This window comes from Mus musculus, chromosome 5, assembly GCF_000001635.26.
Source record: "Mus musculus strain C57BL/6J chromosome 5, GRCm38.p6 C57BL/6J".
In the NCBI taxonomy this organism is placed as follows: Eukaryota; Metazoa; Chordata; class Mammalia; order Rodentia; family Muridae; genus Mus; species Mus musculus.
In genome coordinates, this window is record NC_000071.6 from 113,483,544 (window position 1) to 113,501,414 (window position 17,871).

At 51.5% G+C, this 17,871-nt stretch overlaps 1 protein-coding gene across 4 annotated transcripts in view; it reads left to right on the forward strand.

Annotated features, from left to right (window-relative positions):
• The first annotated feature begins 5,566 nt into the window (after window positions 1-5,566).
• The window catches only part of Wscd2 (WSC domain containing 2), a 100,616-nt gene continuing 88,311 nt past the window's right edge, over window positions 5,567-17,871 (forward strand). For 2 of the 4 annotated variants that reach the window (XR_001784707.2, XM_017320928.2), the window contains exons 1-2: window positions 5,567-5,742; window positions 6,684-7,397. The gene's annotated coding sequence lies outside the window, so the exon portion shown is untranslated. Of the gene's footprint in view, window positions 5,743-6,683; window positions 7,398-17,871 lie in introns of those variants that run through there. The other 2 variants (XM_030254582.1, NM_177292.3) reach the window with 2 other exon arrangements.

Below are 17,871 nucleotides of genomic sequence, written 5' to 3' on the forward strand. Positions count from 1 at the left end.
CATTCACCAGCAATGGTTTGAAGTGGAAACTTGTAGGTCTTTGGAAAGTCAGTTTCATCAGGTGATGGTTTTGCTGGGGCACACAGGTGAAAGATGTCTTGCTAAAGCAAGCACGTGAAAGACTGTTTTCCTGAAGCAGTCACAGGTGAAAGGATGTTTCAATATAGCAAACTTGTAAAAGGACCCGTGATGTAGGAGTATAAATATGACCCCACAGACAGTGGGAGTCGGGCACTAAGCGTCGGTTTGGTTTGCTTCGATATTCTTCGATTAAGGATGCACATGTACTGATTCGTCTTGCATAACGTTGAGCTCAGCTTGTGGCAATGCTGCCATTAAGAGAAACTCACCCAGGAACTGCTCACACAGGAGCTTGCTGCCTCTGTGGCCTTGCCTCTGGCTGATTGGTGAGCCTGGTGGTTTCTTCAGGACTGAACTACAGCTGCCTGGTGTCGGCCTGCCTCGAGGACTGGTCTGCAGCTGCTGAGTCGTGTTTGGTGTTTGCTATGGGACTGATCTGCTGACAAAGAAGATGGAGCTCACCCCCAAAGAACTGCTGCTGAACAGGTCCACTTCCCCCATACTTTTCTATTTTACTACCTCGGCTGGGTGGTGGGCTAGAGGAGAGGTTGAACCCTTATTAAAAGTTGGTTGCAAAATATTTATGCCTACAATGGTTCCCAAGTATATTCACACAGAGAAGGGGTGACCGGTGAGGCCAGGAGAGAAAGCAGCAGCCCTGCTGTCTCTAGCCACGCTGAGTCCAAGGTAAAAATCCTGCAGCGGAGGGCCCACGGTTCTCTTTCCTCCCGAGAGACGGGTACAGCCAAATTGGAAGATGTCCGAAGGCCAGCCCAGTATCTCTCTGGAGAGAAAGGATGTCTCTGGGGTTGACCCATTACCCTGGCCTACCAGCCACAAGCCCCTGGGGAAAATCTCCATGAATAATCCGGACATCCCAGACCTGACACCTTCACACTCTATGGGTTTGGAGAAGTCACTTTATCCTTGGAGCCTCCAGCATCTCTGTTTTCAAGGTGTAATTAAATCAACAGCTCAGAAGGCCGCACGGCCGAATAGCCATTACTACAGCTAAGGTTCCTAACAATGTGGAAATCCCCCAGAAGTCATTATCTGTAAAGAACTTAGTAAAGGAGACCTCCTCCTAGGGCAGGCTGCCGCAGGGTCCAGTCTCCCAGGCTGTCGCTCTCTTAAAGGATATGTGGGTGCTTCTCAGTGATTACTACCGACCTCATTTAAAGCAGATACTACCGTTCCCTTTCTTTATGGGTAAACTGAGTCCAGAGGACAAGATGACTTTCCTAAGGCCCTATGGTGAAGTATACCACCTGGGTTGGACATCTGAGTCCTCATTTGTATCATTAAAATATGCCCTCTAGGATGGACAGACACTATCAGGAAATGTGTGTCAGTCAACAGACGCAGGTTGGCCATCAGCATCTTCCTAACTACTACAAGCTAGATTTGCTTTGAGGACCAGATGCCCCTTTCTAATGCAGTTTAGGGCCAGTGAAGAAAACAACCACAGGGAGTAAGTACAAGTGACCAAGAGATGCTCCCCGCACCTCCTCCTACCCTCTGGATACTGCTGATGCAGGAGAATGCTAGTGTGGACCAATTCCCCTGACCCAAGGCTCTACCCACTGTGCAGTCTGCCCTGTGGATCCTTTGGCATGGGGGTCCTCCTCAAAGCCCCCACTATCTCCCTTTTTCATTTTCCTGCCCTCTCTCCCTCCTCCCTCATTCCCTCCCTCCCTCCCTCCTCCTTCATTCCCTCCCTCCTCCCTTCTTTCCTTCCTTCGTCCTTCCTCTCTCCTCCCAGATGCCTGACCTGACTGACCACCTGAAGCCCCTCACTGCTCCCTCTGGCTTCTTCCCCCTTCAGCCTCCACAGACACCCAATGCAGGTGGACGAAAGGTTGCTGGAAACAGACTCACAGTGGAGGGCCTGATGACACAGGCACCTAGGTAGGAAACAGGGGTGGGGGTGGGGGGGAGTCCCTTCTTAGGGACAGAGGGGGCAGCTGTATGGAAACCAGTTCAAAACCCACAACCTCCTGAGGACAACCCCTTTGAGCATTCGTCTCTCACCCTTCTCCCTGGGGCTATGGAATTAGATTGGCTTAGATGAGATGAGGTAAGCTCTCATGGTTCTGAGCCGTGAGTTGGCTGTGCCTCTTGCTAGGGCATAAAGTTCCAGGTTGGGGCTGGCAGAGCTCTGGGCCAAGCCCACCCGGCTGCTCTGTGCTCTCACAGACTCCCATGATCCTCCTGCAGAAATCAGACCCTAGGGCCTTGTTTGGCCCTATTCTTTCTACCCACAGGGTGGCCCCAGCCAAAAGGCCTCCCTTACAGATATTCTGGCTATAGTGTGTGGTGTCTCGGTGGCCGGTGCCACTATCTGGGTCATTTGATCCCGGGAATCTGCCAAATCAGATAATTTGGGCGGCCAGCCGGTCTCTCCGGATCACATGTCTCAGTCCTGGCCCTCCCTCGTCCCCACCTGCCCTGGCTCCCCAAACACTCTTGGGTAGCTGGAAAGAAACCTGCCTGAGGTGGGAGAGGGAGGCCATTTAGCCCTCCACGCACCCTCTCTATCAGTTGGTCCATCCCGGGAAACCAAGAAAGGTTACTCTGGAACCTGCGAATGCTTTACACGTTTTTTCTTTTTCTTTTTCTTTTTCTTTAATGCTTTAATGACATCATTAGGAATAAGGGTCTGGGTCAAAGGGCACAGCTACAAACCCAGCCAGTACTCAGGGCACAGCCACAACAGAGTCCCTGGCTTTACCTCCCAGCATCTTACAGCCTCCTACTTAAAGCGTGACCCCTGCCTCAGTTCTAGAGCTTCTAAACTCCATCTAGAAATGGCTAGTGGGTGCGGGATGGGTGGCAGGTCTGCCTCCTTTTGTTTGAGATTATATCCGTGACATTCACCTGTGTGTGCCTGAGAGCCACGGTTCATTCCTTATCTCCGCTGTATACTATTCCACATCTGTATTCTGTCCACTTCCAGTGGGAGACAGTGCCATGTGGCTATAAAATATTCCACAGCGTGCATGTGTTAAGACATCACCCTGTGTGTTGCTAAATTTATTAATTATTTTTCTCATCGCTGAGTCTGAATACCCAAGGAGCGGCTTGCGAGGAGGAAGGCTTTAACTCAGAGGTTATAGGGATAGAATAGCCCATCACTGTGGGAAAGGCATACGGGCAGGGGCGAGTTACATTGTATCCAGAGTCAGGAAGCAAGGAGACCAGACCGGAGTGAAGGCGGGAGACCCTCAGGGATCCATTCCCTCTATCTGTGCTCCACCTGAAGGCCAGCTGGGGACCAAGGGTTCAAACACGGGAGAGAACAGAGACATTTCACATCTAATTCACAGCATTAGCATCAGAGGTGATGCTGATCAGAAAAATACGCAACAGAAAGGAGAGCTTCTAGGGGTGGGCGTGGCTCAGTGGGTACAGTGCTTGCTAAGCACGGACGAGGCCTGGGATTGATTGATCTGGATCAATCACCAGTACCACATAAACTGGTGCACTGCTGTAATTTATAACTCGAGGTGGAGGCAGGGGGATCAGAACTTCAAGGTCACCCTCAACTACTTATGGGTTTAGTGCCAGCTTGGGATTCCTGCAACCAATAAATAAATTAATTAAGCAAGTTTCAGGGCTCTTTCATGATAAATGAGCCTTAGGCACATTAAAACACCTAAAGACAAGACCAGGTGTAGTGAATTCTAGCACTGGAGAGACTGAGGCAGGAGGATCACAAGTTCAGGGTTAGCCTGAGCTAAAAGTGAGAACTTGAAACAAAACCAACCAAACAAACAAAAACCCAACAACAAAAAATTAAATAGGGTATAGGAGATGGCTCAGTGGATAAAACATGAAACCCCAGAGACCCAAGTTCTAATCCCTAGAACACTTGTAAACTCCAGCTCTGTAAACACCCCTAACTGTTGTGTCCCCTCAGCTTCTAGAATGAACTTCCCTGTTGGAACTTAGTATGTTGCCCAGGCTAGCCTTCAACCCTGGCTCCTCCTGCCTCAGCCGCTGGGATGGCAGTTCTCTCACCTGCCTGGGCCGTCAACTGCCACCAACATGGCTCCGATCTCAGGTCACAGCTCGTGGGCCTAATGCATGCACAGTCTGCATCGTGGCAAGCTGCTCACAAATGCCGCTCAATCTCCCTGCAACCCTCATATGCTGGGAGCCATTACCACTATTTTTAGAACATGAAAGTCCAGAGAGGTTAATTTCCCCAAGGCTGCCCAGCTGTCAGGTGGCAGGGCCAGGGCTAGAACTTCAGCCTGGGTGTATCTAACCCCACAGTCCTTGGTCACCAGGATAGTCTGAAGGCCAGTCCCCTCCCTCCACAAGAACAGTACCATCAAAGGGAGTTAACTCACTGCTGGACATGTCCCTCTCCAGTCTTGCACATTCTTTCCTTCGGCCTTAGCTACTCCCAAAATTAGAGCAAATTCTATTTTTAGAAGCCGTGCCTCAAATGACAGAGACGCATGGGCTGTGTCTCGGTCTGTGGACGTAGCCTGGAGGTGTTGTCTGATCTTCCACTGAGAAACTCTCTGGCATCACCATTTGATTTTTCTGAGCCCTTTCAAAGGCGAGGAGTTGCTTGGGTCTCTTCACTCTAGCAGCTGACTTTGGTCTGAGGCCCCACGCCCAGGTCACAGTGGGAATGGGACGGGACAACAGCACAGCCAGCCCTCAGCGGTGAGGTTCAAAAAAACAGGCTCTGTTCCTTCCTTCCCACATTGATGGGTCTGTGGTCTGCGAACCCCACAGCCCCTGTTCAGTTTGCACAGCCAGTTGTCTTTTGCGAAGACCAGTAATGTGGGACTCCTGGCTGCTAAGAGACACATGCAGAAGGAAAACAAGAATAATTGAGGAGACCCGTCAGCCTTAAGCAGTTCCCCTGCCTTGCTTTTGCTATTTGCTGATGGAGCAGCTGGGACCAGAGAGGTTAAGCAACTCAGTCCACAGTGCTCAGCTAGCTCTGGAGTCGGGACTCTGCCATGGCTCATCTTCATTGTCTGCGTAGCTAGATAAAGAGTCACCTAGGCTGTCACCCTGGCTGTCTGTGAGGGAACTGGGAGAGACTTTTAACTGAGTGTCTTAGTGGGTATAATGGCTGTGATCAAACACTATGACCAAAAGCAAGTTGGGGAGGAAAGGGCTCATTTGACTTATCCTTCCACATCCCAAGCACTGGAGGAAGTCAGGGCAGGAACTCAAGCAGGGCAGGAACCTGGAGGCAGGAGCTGATGCAGAGGCCATGGAGAGGTGCTGCTTACTGGCTTGCTCAGCCTGCTTTCTTATAGAACCCAGGACCACCAGCCCAGGGATGGCCCCACCCACAATGGGTGGGGCCCTCCTGCATGAATCACTAATTAAGAAAATGGTCTACAGGTTCGCCCAAAGCCGGGTCTTATGTAGGCGTTTTCTCAACTGAGGCTCCTCCTTCTCTGATGACTCTGGCTTGTGTCAAGTTGACAGAAAACCAGCCAGCACACAGAGAAGGGAAACAGATCCTGAACGTGGTTGGTGTCGTCCCATGGGCTAGAGTCCTCAAGCGGAGCACCTCATTCGCCTCTGCTCCCCAACTGTGGCTTCCCCTCCCTGAAGGACATGGAAGCCAAAGGAAACCTCTTCCTCAGCTGTTTTTGCTGGCTGTTTTGTTGAAGCAACTGGAAGGTAAGAATTATCAAACAACCAATGCAAAATGGGCAGGAGATTTGTATTCCAGGCAATACCAATAGATGAGTTGGGGAAGACTGAGAGATTTCATACTCAGGGTACAAACTTAAGTCCGCATCTTTATACACAGCTCCCTGCTAGGCTCAAACTCACTCCCCCGACCAAGCCCGAAGCCCATTTTCTCTGAGGTAGATATGGATACTGTGTGGCAGCCCACAACCCTCATATGGCCAGCCTAGAAGGTCTGAGCTGCTCCTGTTCATGTAGGGAAACCAAGGCAGCTTGGTCAGAGCCATACCGACAGAAAACAGTTAAGGGGAGAGGACACTTGAACCCCATTCCATTTAGCTCAACAGTCGGCATTCAAAAAAAACACGAAAACCAAGATCTCGGACTGGGGAGGTGGCTCAGCAGATACAACACTTGTTCTGTAAGCTTGAGGGCCTGAGTTCAAATCCCTGGTAGCCACATAAACAAGAGCTCACCCTGTAACTCCAGTGGCCCTAAGACATGCGAAGGGGAGGGGAGAGAGTCCAGGACCCTCGAACGATCATCTGCAAACACAGATGGAGGAGCCACCATCTCAAGCAAGGTAGAGAATAAAGACTGACACCTGAGGTGGTTCTCTGACTTCACGCAAGGCACGGTGACACACGAGTTCATACATGTGGGCACAGGTGTCCATGCACACCACACACACACATACATACACACACACACAATATTTACACCTAAGCCAGACGTAGTGTCTCACACCTTTAAGCTCAGCACTTGAGAGGCAGAGGCAGGTGGACCTTTATGAGTTCGAAGCCAGTGTGCTCTAATGATGTAGAGTTCCAGGACAGCCAGACCTACATAGAGAAACCCTGTCTGGGGGGTGGGGGGGGGTGTTGGGGGGGAGTAAATAAATAAAATAAAATAAAAATATTTACGCCTAGATTTTTCCAGTCGCCCTTGGACCTAACCGGAGCCAAGCTAGATCTGCAAACCAGAAGCCCCTGTGTTCCACTCTTGTCTGATGCTTCTGATCCCCTTCAGGGACCCTCAGTGGAAGTCATCCAGGAGCCGGAGACACACAGCCGGAATTCCAGCAAGCTCAGAGAGGGAGTGTGACAGCCCAGAAGCCACACAGGCAAAACTCAGAGCCTGTTAAAACAACACGCTGAACACCCATCAACAAAACTGTCCTTTGTTGGATTTCTTTGAGCTGCCTGCCGGGCGGGCTCCTGGCCAAGTCTCCAAGCAGCGGCAGCCAGCCCGCACCACGCTCAAGCCAGGCGCCGGCCCTTCACCCCGTCTCGGTGCATTTCGCCGCAGCCCAGGAGCGGGGCTCAGCACACTGCACAGCCCGGATCCCAGGCCTGCGGCGGGCGCGGCGGGAGGCCGGGACGCAAGGAGTTAAGCGCGGGCGGTCGGGCCGGGCTGCGGGGAGGCGGCGGGCGCGGGAGCTCTGGAGCTCGGGCTGCAGACTGCTCCAGCAGGGCCGGGAGTACGGGCGCCCGCGCAGCCCCAGCCTCATACCCCCGGCCTCAGCCTCGCTCAGTCCCAGCCCTGGCTCCGCGCACCACTCTCTGCGCTCCAGGCTCCAGGCTCCCGGCTTCCTGCTCCTCGCTGCGCCCTACCAGGCACAGAGAGCTCGGCGCTTCCCCCAGGTAAGCAGCAGCCACGGGTCCCCAGTGAGCCCAAAGCTGCAGAGAGGTGACAGTCGGCTCCGGGGAGATGACAAACTTTCCTCTGGCCGCGGACGCGTGTGGGGACATCCCTGGGGCTGCCGGAGCAGCGGGGGGCCTTGGATCACACTCTCGCACTCCGCTGCCGGGCCAGCTTCCAGCCTGGGGAGAAGGGGTGAGCGGTGCCTGTGAGCTGGCCTTGGGGTGGTGCCTGCACTGGGGAACCAAGCGGTAGCCAGGGCCCCGCAGCGTGGGCTCTGCGAAGCCCACTTTGCAGACTGGCTTCTGTGGGTCCTTGGGGGGGGCATATGGTAGGAGAAAGCCACTTGCCCCTCTCCCGCCCCCCCCCGTTCAAATGCCAGCAGGCCCAAGTGCCCTTCCAGGAGACCCTCAACTCCTTTCCAGGCCCCCACAGGCACAGCCCACTCCTTGAGATTCCAGAGGGGCTGCCCCTTTAGGGGGAGAAAGAAAGCTTTAAAAAATCAGAGAGAGCTGCCTGCACCCCTCAATGAGAGGAGCAAGCCGCAGGGAAGGGGCCTGAGGGGACCAGGGCTCCTGGTGACCTCTTGCCCAGCCCGTGGCTGCCCACTCTGAGTCCCTGAGGCTGTCCCAACCTAGAGCACTGCTGGCTATAATCCCTTTCTCCCTAGTGAAAGCACACTTCCAAAAGGCCAGTCCTGTGTCCACATGGAAGACATCACTGTCCTCCATTCCTGCCGGGAGGGCTGGGAGTCAGGGGGCATACTGGTTGGTCTTTGGTAGGCTTGAAGTCCGGTAGAGACATAGTGGATGCTCTCTTCTGCCTTGGCCAAGAGCGGTGTTTGGAAGTGATCCCTTGGCCATGGGTCAGCCTTCTACTGGATGGAGCTGGGTGTCTCTGCCTTTGGGGAGCAGTCGTGCTGGGGGTTCTTGAGTTCTTGAGCTGTTAGGTGAGATATAAAGACTTCCTGCCTTGGCTTAGGACTCTGATCTGAGGCCAGAAGCCACTTTCCCAGGCTGCCCAAACCCATGCACTCCTCCAGGGTATCAAAGGTCTGTGGTGGATATCTTGGGGAAAACACAGCTCTGATTCAAGAATTGGCTTCACACTTGCCTTTGACTTGCTGCGTATCCTATGTCTAACCACTAACCCTCTCTGGACTACAGTGGCCACTTTTCTAAGAGTGAAGAGATGGCACATATCCTCGGAGATCCCCATTCAGGCCACTGTGTGGCCCTGAGCAATGTGACAGATGGGATTTTTAAAATCTTAGGGTGTGTGTGTGTGTGTGTGTGTGTGTGTGTGTTGCACATTAGTGTTTAGGAACTCAGGTCTCAAAGTAGATCTAAGTGGCCCCTGGCCACTCCCCCACTGTAAAGTAAGAGTTCGTAGTTCCTACTGTGGAATGGTGCTGTGAGCACTCACTGAGATGATATGGGAGCATTCATGAGATGATGTGGGAGCACTCATGAGATGATGTGGGAGCACTCATGAGATAATGTGGGAGCACTCACTGAGATAATGCTAGAAGCACCCATCACAATCTGGCAGAGTACAGGAGCAATGGGGATGGCCATGTGGAGATCTTATGCATGGATCCTGGGAACTGTTTCCTAAGGGAGGCTTTCCCTGAACCCTAGGATCCTCATCTGGGGCCAGGGTCTTAGGTCTCTCCAATCCATAGGATACCTGCAATCCCTGCCCCTCCCAGCTTCCCTTTAAAACTGCTGCTGGACCAGCTGCTCCCAGTGGGGAGCCCAGGGCAGTCTGGGAGGGCTGGATGCACCCAGCTGCCGCATCGTCATGACAACGGGAGATGGAGGTAAGCTGTCTCCATGGCTTCAACTTTGCAGCTGTCTAGGGACCCAGAGCAGGGACATTCTGTCTGTTCCGGGTCAGGCATCCAGTTTGCCTCAGGGCTGGGCCTGCCTGGCTGCTGTTCCAGGCGGCAAGAACAACCAATGCTGTGGAGAAAAGTGTTTTCTGGGTCTGTGGTAGAGGCGGGGCATAATCAGAGACTGCAGGGAGAGGGCAGTGAACAGTTTCTTTCTGACTGGTGTGAAGCTTGCCCTGCATTCTTGCCAAGCAGACGGGTGGGGTGCGGAGTTTATCCCAGCCACTGTGCCCTGATGTGCAGCTTAGGGATGGAGGATGAAGCCACCATGAGCTGGTAGAGTCTGCGGGGTTGAATTTCAGAACAGTTAAAAAAAAAAAAAAAAAAAAGAACAGTTTGCTTTCCTAGTGGACTAGGGTGCAGGGGGGCATTGCAACTAAAGCCATGTGTAGTCTCTGCAGCCGTGTGCATGTGCAGTCATGAATGTACCAACCACATATGTATGCACGTGTCAGAATAGCCAGGGTGGACTTGACATCTAACAAGTGTGTGCCTGTGGATTTATGAATGTGCAGGCTGTGTGTGAGCCTCTTAGAGAACAACCATCTGTGAACATGCATGTGTGTGAGTGGCTGTGCACACAGGGATGTGAGGTGAGTTTGTGCTGTGCAATTGGGGACACTCGTGTCTGTGTGGCTTTTAGTACATTCCATGTCTGTCTACACATGTTTAGAGACACAGCCTGACACACGGGCTCATCCCTCTCTGGGCATGTGCACATTTCTGCATTCCAGTGTCTGCACATGATTTCTGATGCTTGTGAGTGTCCTGTCTCTGTACCTATGTATGTTTCTATGGGTATATGCCTCTGTCTTGCCGTGCATACTGTGTGTTCCCAGACATACATGTGAGTGTGTGTGTGCAGAACATTGCATGCTTAGTTGTATCACAAGTGTGCATGTGTGTTTTCTAGTGTGGGCATCTTTGGTGTTCATTTGAGTGTGTCTGTGTTCCCTGGCATGTCTAACTTTCACACATACCTCCTGTGGGTGAGTCAGCTGTTGGATGTATGTACCAGGGCTATCAGCTTATAACGTCTTGTATGTTGTTGCAGTGTGTACCTGTGTGTGGCCATGTGACTTCTGCATTAGCAGTGTGTGTGTGTCTGTAGAGGTGCAAACTTGTGTGGAACAGGATGACTGTGACCAGTGCTTCCAAGCACAGGCCCACCTGAGCTGTGGTACCTCTACTGTGTGCTTCACGCTGGGTGCCCTGTGAAGGCGCCCTCCATCCCTAAGCTGCACATCCCTTACCTGCATCAGCTCTAACCTTGCTGGGATGGTGCGTGTGTCTCAGGCACTCCAGAGCACATTTCCAGCTTCCTTCATCACCCATATACCCACGTCTGTCTTGCCAGAGGCTGTGCACACCCACAGATGCTGGGAGCACAGGTATGCATTTAGGCAGAATGTCTGAAAGCAGGCAGCTCCGATGAGCTGAGCATCTCCGCAGCGCCTCTAATTAGGAGCAACTTGTTTTCCTTAAATAAACAAATCAAGTGAGGGAAAGAAATTGCCAGAGATTAATGGCTCCCCGGAGCAGGTCCAGATGTTTGGAAGGTGGGAATCGGGGTAATGCGGGAGTTGGGTCTTTGGTCCTGAGGACAGGAAGGATGCCTGCTTAGGGTCCTCCTAGTGTGGGGACAGTGTGAAGGACTTGGCTGCTGTGGGGATATGGGATATGTGTGTTTCTGCCCCTCCTCCCATGTTGGTAGCCTTGGCTCCGAGACCTCATTTTGCTTTTACTCAAGAGACAGGCAGTCTTCACACTCTGGGCCCCCTGGTTGCGCTCAGCCCTGTGACTGTCACTGCCCATTAGAGAAGGTAGAAGAGTAACAGTGCATGTGGCCTTGCTTAGGCCTTATAGAGACCCGAGCGCATGTGTGCACAGGCGTGTGTGTGTGTGTGTAAGTGTATATGTTGTTGTAAGTGTGAGTGTGTGTATGTGGTTGAGTGTGTGTGTGTGTGAATGTGAGTGTGAGAGTGTGCGATCGTGTATTGTGTACGAGTGTGTGTGACTATGAGTGTGTGAATGTATTGTGAGTGTGAGAGTGTGCTTCTGACTGTAAGTGTGTGAGTGTAATGTGAGTGTGAGAGTGTGAGTGTGTATGTATATTGTGTGTGTGAGTGTGAGAGTGTGTGATTGTGTGTGTGCATGTATGTGAGTGTATGTGTATGTTAATTGGGAGTGTGAGTGTGTGAGAATGTGTGAATGTGAGAGTGTGTGCATATGTGTGTGCATGTGTATGTTATTGTGAGTGTGTGAGAATGTATGAATGTGAGAGTGTGTGCATATGTGTGTGCATGTGTGTGAGTATGTATGTGACTGTGAGTGTGTGCAAATGTATGTGAGAGAGAGAGAGAGAGAGAGAGAGAGAGAGAGAGAGAGTGTGTGTGTGTGTGTGTGTGTGTGTGTGTGTGTGTGAACCTGACTGACAGGGTTCCCATGAGGCCACTGCTGCCTCCCAAGCCTGGTGCTAGCCTCCGGGAGGATCAGAGTTCAGCCTGGTCAGAAACAGGTGAGCTGGACAAGCCATGAGGGCTTGTTTGATATGCATCATTGTTGTGGTCCTGGTGGCCACTAAGTAGCTTTGACTCCTGCCCCTGTCTGACCTTTGTGTTCTATGTAGAGCCACACAGAATGCTGCTCACTGTGGCCACCCCAGCCCCACCTGCTCTCTGCTCAGCCCAACTCGATGACACTTAGAGAGCATTTACTGAGATCACACCATGAACCTCACATACATGGCAACCATCACTCACAAAGACGATTTCTGTTGTGATCTCTTGTGGGGTTCAGAAACATGTGTTAATTATCTGGGTCACAGGATCAGAAAAAAAGCCATCCTGGGGATTCACAGAGGCCACCTGATGTCAGAGAGTACATTTTAAATATGATGTCATATTGCCTCCCCAGTGCCGGAAGGCAAGTTTGACATAATGGATGTCAGAGCCGTGAGACCTTTTCCCATTAGCTCACCTGACGGATATGGTGGTGGGAATGAGTCATGGCACAGAACAAGCCTGTGTTTGTGTAAATGTGGGGGAAGTTTCCCATCCATCCATCAGCCCATCTCCCACCCACCCACCCACCAACCCATCTTTCCATCCATCTATCCATCTGTAGAAGCAGTTGTTTGTCTGTCCATTCATCCATCCATCTATCCACCCATCTCTCTATCTATTATCTATAGATATTTGTCTATCCATTTATTCACCATCCCTGCACCCATCTGTCCATCTGTCTGTCTTTTCACCTCTCTGTCCATCCACAGACAGGTGTTCATCTATCCATCTGTCTGTCTGTCTATTCATCCATCTATCCACCTACCAATCCATCTATCCATCCACCCACCCACCTACCCATCCATCCATTCATCCATCTGTCCATCCACCCACCCATCAATCATTCACTCACATATCCATCCCTCCATCTGCTGTCAGTATTTGTTGATCCCATTGCTTGCTCGGGTTTCTCTGACCTGTTCTGTGATGGTCACAGAAGTTACAGGGGTGAGATTCCCAGCTCTGGAGGCTCTGGAGGGACCTGAGGCAGGACTGTACAGTCTTCACCCCTCCTGGGAAGAACTCTGGTCCTACAACACAGGGCTGTTGTAATGAAGAAAATGTTCACTAAGCCCTCTGCGAGTACCTGGCACAATTCATGCCACAATAAATGGCAGCCCTCCCCTCCCCTTTATAAAGCAGACAGCCAAATGGCACAGCACAAAGCTGTCCTGGGAGGAATCAGGGGTCCAGGACCCCAGACAGGCTAACCCTGTTGCCTGCTCTGAAACCAGTCTTCCTGGATCAAGACTTTCATGCTAAAGCTGGAAAAACTCCTTTGCCTCATGAAAGTCTCTACAGCCCAGCCCCAGAGAAGGTACCAGACTCTGCCCAACAAGACCTAAAAGAACAGGGAGCTGGTAAATCAGGTTTATGATTTGCTTTGCTTTGTTTTGTTTTGTAAATAAAGTTTTATTGGCACACAGCTATGTCCACTCATTTGCATGCCCTCTGTGGGAGCTCTGAGCCATGCCTGGCAGGGCTGGTAGTTGGGGGCAGAGAGCATATGAGCTTCACAGCCCATTGTATTTACTGTTTGAACCCTGCTGAAAATATAATCACTGATCCCCGAACTCCTCCAGGTCCCCAGACTGTGGCTGGGGAGAGGAGATGAAGCCAGCATTAATGAACTTGGCTGGATCACTATGGATTAGGTGGCATGTGAGGTTTCTGTGCTAAACTGGTGAGGTAACCAGAGGCCAGCAAAGGCTGGCCACCCCTGAGACTATGAGTCACTCCTTTGTTAGATGGAGAAAAGAAATGGGATGGGGCTTCTCAGGGCCATGTGGACAGTGCGGGGAGGGCAGTGGCTATGATGCAGGTGTTTGAGAGGCTATCTGTGTCCCTTCTAGCCTTGCCTGACTCCACGATGCATCAAGAATCACAGGCAGCAGAGTACCCCTGCCAGAAGCTTCCAGGTCTAATTGTCCATTAGACTTAGGAGCTTGGCTGCAGGACGCTACTACATCCTGCACTGACTCTTCTCTGCCCCACGTGGTCCTGTGAGGGTGAATTCCTAGGGGAGTTCCTGAAGGGGGAGTAAAGGCAGGAAGCTCCATCCAGCTTTATCTGAGCAGACGCAGCAATTCTGCACAGACTCCCTTCCTCTGTATGAGCCTCAGTTCTCCCATCTGTGGAATGGAAGAGAAGGACGGGTACCCATGAAGAGCCTCTGCAGCCTGACTTTGAAGGTCCCCAGCTCTCTTTCTACTGGGAATAGCTCTGAAGCCCCCTCTTCTGGGAGCCTTGCACAATATCCTGGCTGATGCTTGTAAATCAGGATGGAGACATACCCAGAAACCGTGGTCACCATTGCCTCTGAAGAAGGGGTTGATGGTGCCTGGTGCCAAGATCAAAACTTCGTTTCCATTCACACTGGATCTCCATCTTCCTTATATAAGTAGGACAGTGAGGCTCAGAGAACTTGGCTCCCTTGCTCCGGGTCACACAGCCAGTAGAAGGCAGATCTGAGGCTTGAGCCCAGATATGTGTGACCCCAAAGCCTATGTCTCAGTCACTTTCCTTTACTGTGAATCCCCCATTAATAGAAAAAGCTCAAGGTGCAGGGGGTGAGTGTTGAAGGAACCCTTAAGAAGTGTATCTTGATGGCCAATGGTAGTGCATGCTTTTAATCCCAGCACTTGGGAGGCAGAGGCAGGCAGATTTCTGAGTTGGAGGCCAGCCTGGTCTACAGAGTGAGTTCCAGGACAGCCAGGGCTACACAGAGAAACCCTGACTCGAAGAAGATGACCTAGTCGGCTATCACTGGGAAGAAAGGCCCCTTGGTATTGCAAACTTGATATGCCCCAGTACAGGGGAATGCCAGGGCCAAGAAGTGGGAGTGGGTGGGTAGGGGAGCAGGGTGGGGGGAGGGTATAGGGAACTTTCGGGATAGCATTTGAAATGTATATAAAGAAAATATCTAATAAAAATAAATAAAAAGAAAAACCAAACAGAAGGAGGAGAAGGAGGAAGAAAAGAAAAAGAAGCATATTTCCCTTCTGCTATGTGCATGTGTGTGTGCATGTTCATGTGTTGGTTGGTGTATGTGTGTGTGTATATGGTATGTGTTGGTGTGTGTGCATATGTTGGTGTATGTGTATGTGCATGTGTGTGTGTATGTGCAGTTTAGTGATATAGAAATGGCCTGACCTGACTTGGTTTCCTATAGCTGTCACCAAAGCTGAAGACTGTAGAAACATGGGTGGATGCAAAATATACAAGGGCCCCAAAGACAGAAAAGAGCTGTAACAGAGGCAGGGCTGGGCCAGGCTGAGCACCCCAGGCTCTGGCCTCGTGGCTTCGCAGCACAAAACCTCAGCTCAGGGAGCTGCTGCACAAGGCAGGCAGGGTCACTGGGTTCTCCAACTGCCTCCAGTGACCTCCACTTGACTAAAGCAGCCTCAGTGGCCTGTCTGGTGTGGCTTTTTGCAAAACAGCAACCTGGGCTCTGTTTTTTTTTAATGCTTGCCTTGAGGGACAAGTTAAAAGTAACAGTAATAAAACACACACAGTCACAGTCACACACACACAGTCACCCCCACACACATACTCACATACACACACTCACACAGTCACACTCACACATACTTGCACTTACTCACATACACACACTCATACTCACATGCACATTCTCACACAAATCATATAATCTCACACGCATATGCACACTCTCACCTCACACATTTGCACACACTCACAGTCACATACACACACATAGTCACATGCACACTCACTCACACTCAGTCACATACTCATATACTCGCTCACACACACTTATACACTCTCATATTCACACACACAATCACACACTCTCATAATCACACACTCTCACACTCACACACAATCACACACTCACACACGTACATTTGCGCACACTCACACACAGACACAGTCACATATACACTCACAGTCATATACTCACACACTCACATACACACTCATACACACCTATACACTCTAGAACAGACCCCTCTTTTCCACTCTTGCATGTGTCATTTTTCATCCTGAACACTCACCCACACCTGAAGCACAGCAGGAACCATGTAAGTGCCCACGCCCGGGGGGAACAGAACCACTGTGTGACGCTCATGATCTGCCTTCTTCCTTTGCCCGCTGTGTCTCATACGCTTGCTGACCTGGTTCTCAAGATGACCACGTCTAGGAGTAAATGAGGACTGTGTGGGATGGAGAAGGAGACGCAGCTGGACGTGACAGCCGGCAGCCCTGGGACACGGGTGGGTGAGAACTTAGAAAAAATAAGACGTAGGAAAATGGGGCTCAGTGCCAGGGGGAGCCTCAGTGGGGAGCAAAGGACCCACCATAGCAGCAGCTTTACAAGACAGAGCTGGTGGCTCTGGTGACAGTCATCCCAGGGCACAGTCAGCAAGGACAAAGGGCAGGGAATCTGCATGGAAGGAGTCAAGCTAACGTGGGCTAATGTGGACGTGTGACATGGGAAAGACTCATCGACAGGCGAGGCTTTGCTTCACGGACATCCGCCCAGATGTACAGTCCAGCCTCAGGACCCCAGCATCCTGTGGCATCAGACATAGCCAGACTTAGATCTCAGTTCTCTCACGGCAATGATCCGGTGGCTGTCCATCCCTCAGGCCCTTCTCTGGACACTAAGTGCAGCTTCAGGGCTGGGGCTCAGTGGTGGAGTACTTGGTATCTGCAAAGACTCTGAGTTCAATTCCACTCATGAAAAGAAAACAGAAGGGGGAGGGGAGGATGAGAGAGAGAGAGAAGAAGAAGAAGAGGAAGAGGAAGATGAGGAGGAGGAGGAGGAAGAAGGGAGAACAGGGGAAAGGAGCTTGGCAAGTAGAATCTTAGATGGCCAGGAAAAAGCTCTGGAGGACAGCTCGGGTATGAGATGACAGACGGACCTTCAGCTGACCGTGACCTTGGACCTAGTTCATCCTGTTGCTATGTGATGGAGAGGAAGAAGACAAGATACACCTATCTAGGTGCTCATCACCCCCACCTGGTGTCACACACAGCAGACAGGCAAGGACAGATGGGAGGAAGGGTCACATGCCCTGGGCTCAAACCTTACCTCTCGGAGATGTGACCTTGGGCCACTGAAGCAACCCCACTGAGGTTCAGTTTCCTCATTCACCAAGTGGAAGGGAAATGCCAGTGCCGGTCGCTATGGACACCGGAAACACCATTCCATGTCTCGGTTTCCACATCTGTAAAATGGGGGTGATGAGCTTATGTTGCTAGGTAGTGTCTCCTCGTAGCTGGAGGGTGTCCAGTTCAGAGAATGAGGAGGAGAACCTGGCCTTCTGGGACTCAGCTCTGGCTCTCTGCTGTCGCAGTGAGTTTTTGCTACACCTCTTTATGTTCCCGGAAGATCACACTCGCACCTGCCCGGGAGCAATCTTTGGATCTGAGAATGAAAGACACACACAAACATTAGCTTATTTTTTAAATGCCTTGGCTACCTCAAGGGCCTGGCACTCCTAAACCTTCCCCTGCTACCCCAGGCCCAGTTGGGGAGGTGACCAGTGGCCACAGATCGGAACTCTCACATGGCTGGTTGACTTTATCTTCTGCCGCTCCTCCATCCCACCCTTTTTTCCCCAAGACCTGGCAATTCTGCCATTCCTCTCTGTGTCCTGCTCGAGCAACTCTAAGGGTCCCACCCGTGCCCGGCCATTGGCATCTTTATGGATCGATCAAAACCCAATTGGGGACAATGACCTTCAGCATCTGGACAGGCAGATTCCCGATTGAACTCAATTGAAGTACTAGGACCAATCTCCAGCACTCTATTGCCTATCAGTGACCATGACAGAGCTACTCTGTGCCTCTCTTTCCTCTTTTGTAAAACCGAGGTGATGCGCATCAAATCTACACCAAAAGGCCGGGCGGGCGAGAGCTCAGCAGCATTGAGAGCAGAGCTCCTGTTGTATCCGTGGAGCTCAGGAAGTGTGCCCTGTCACTGCGTCCCTGCACAGACAGGAGAGGGAGGAACTGGAGACCCCTGGTTTAAGGGACTCTTCCAGTCAT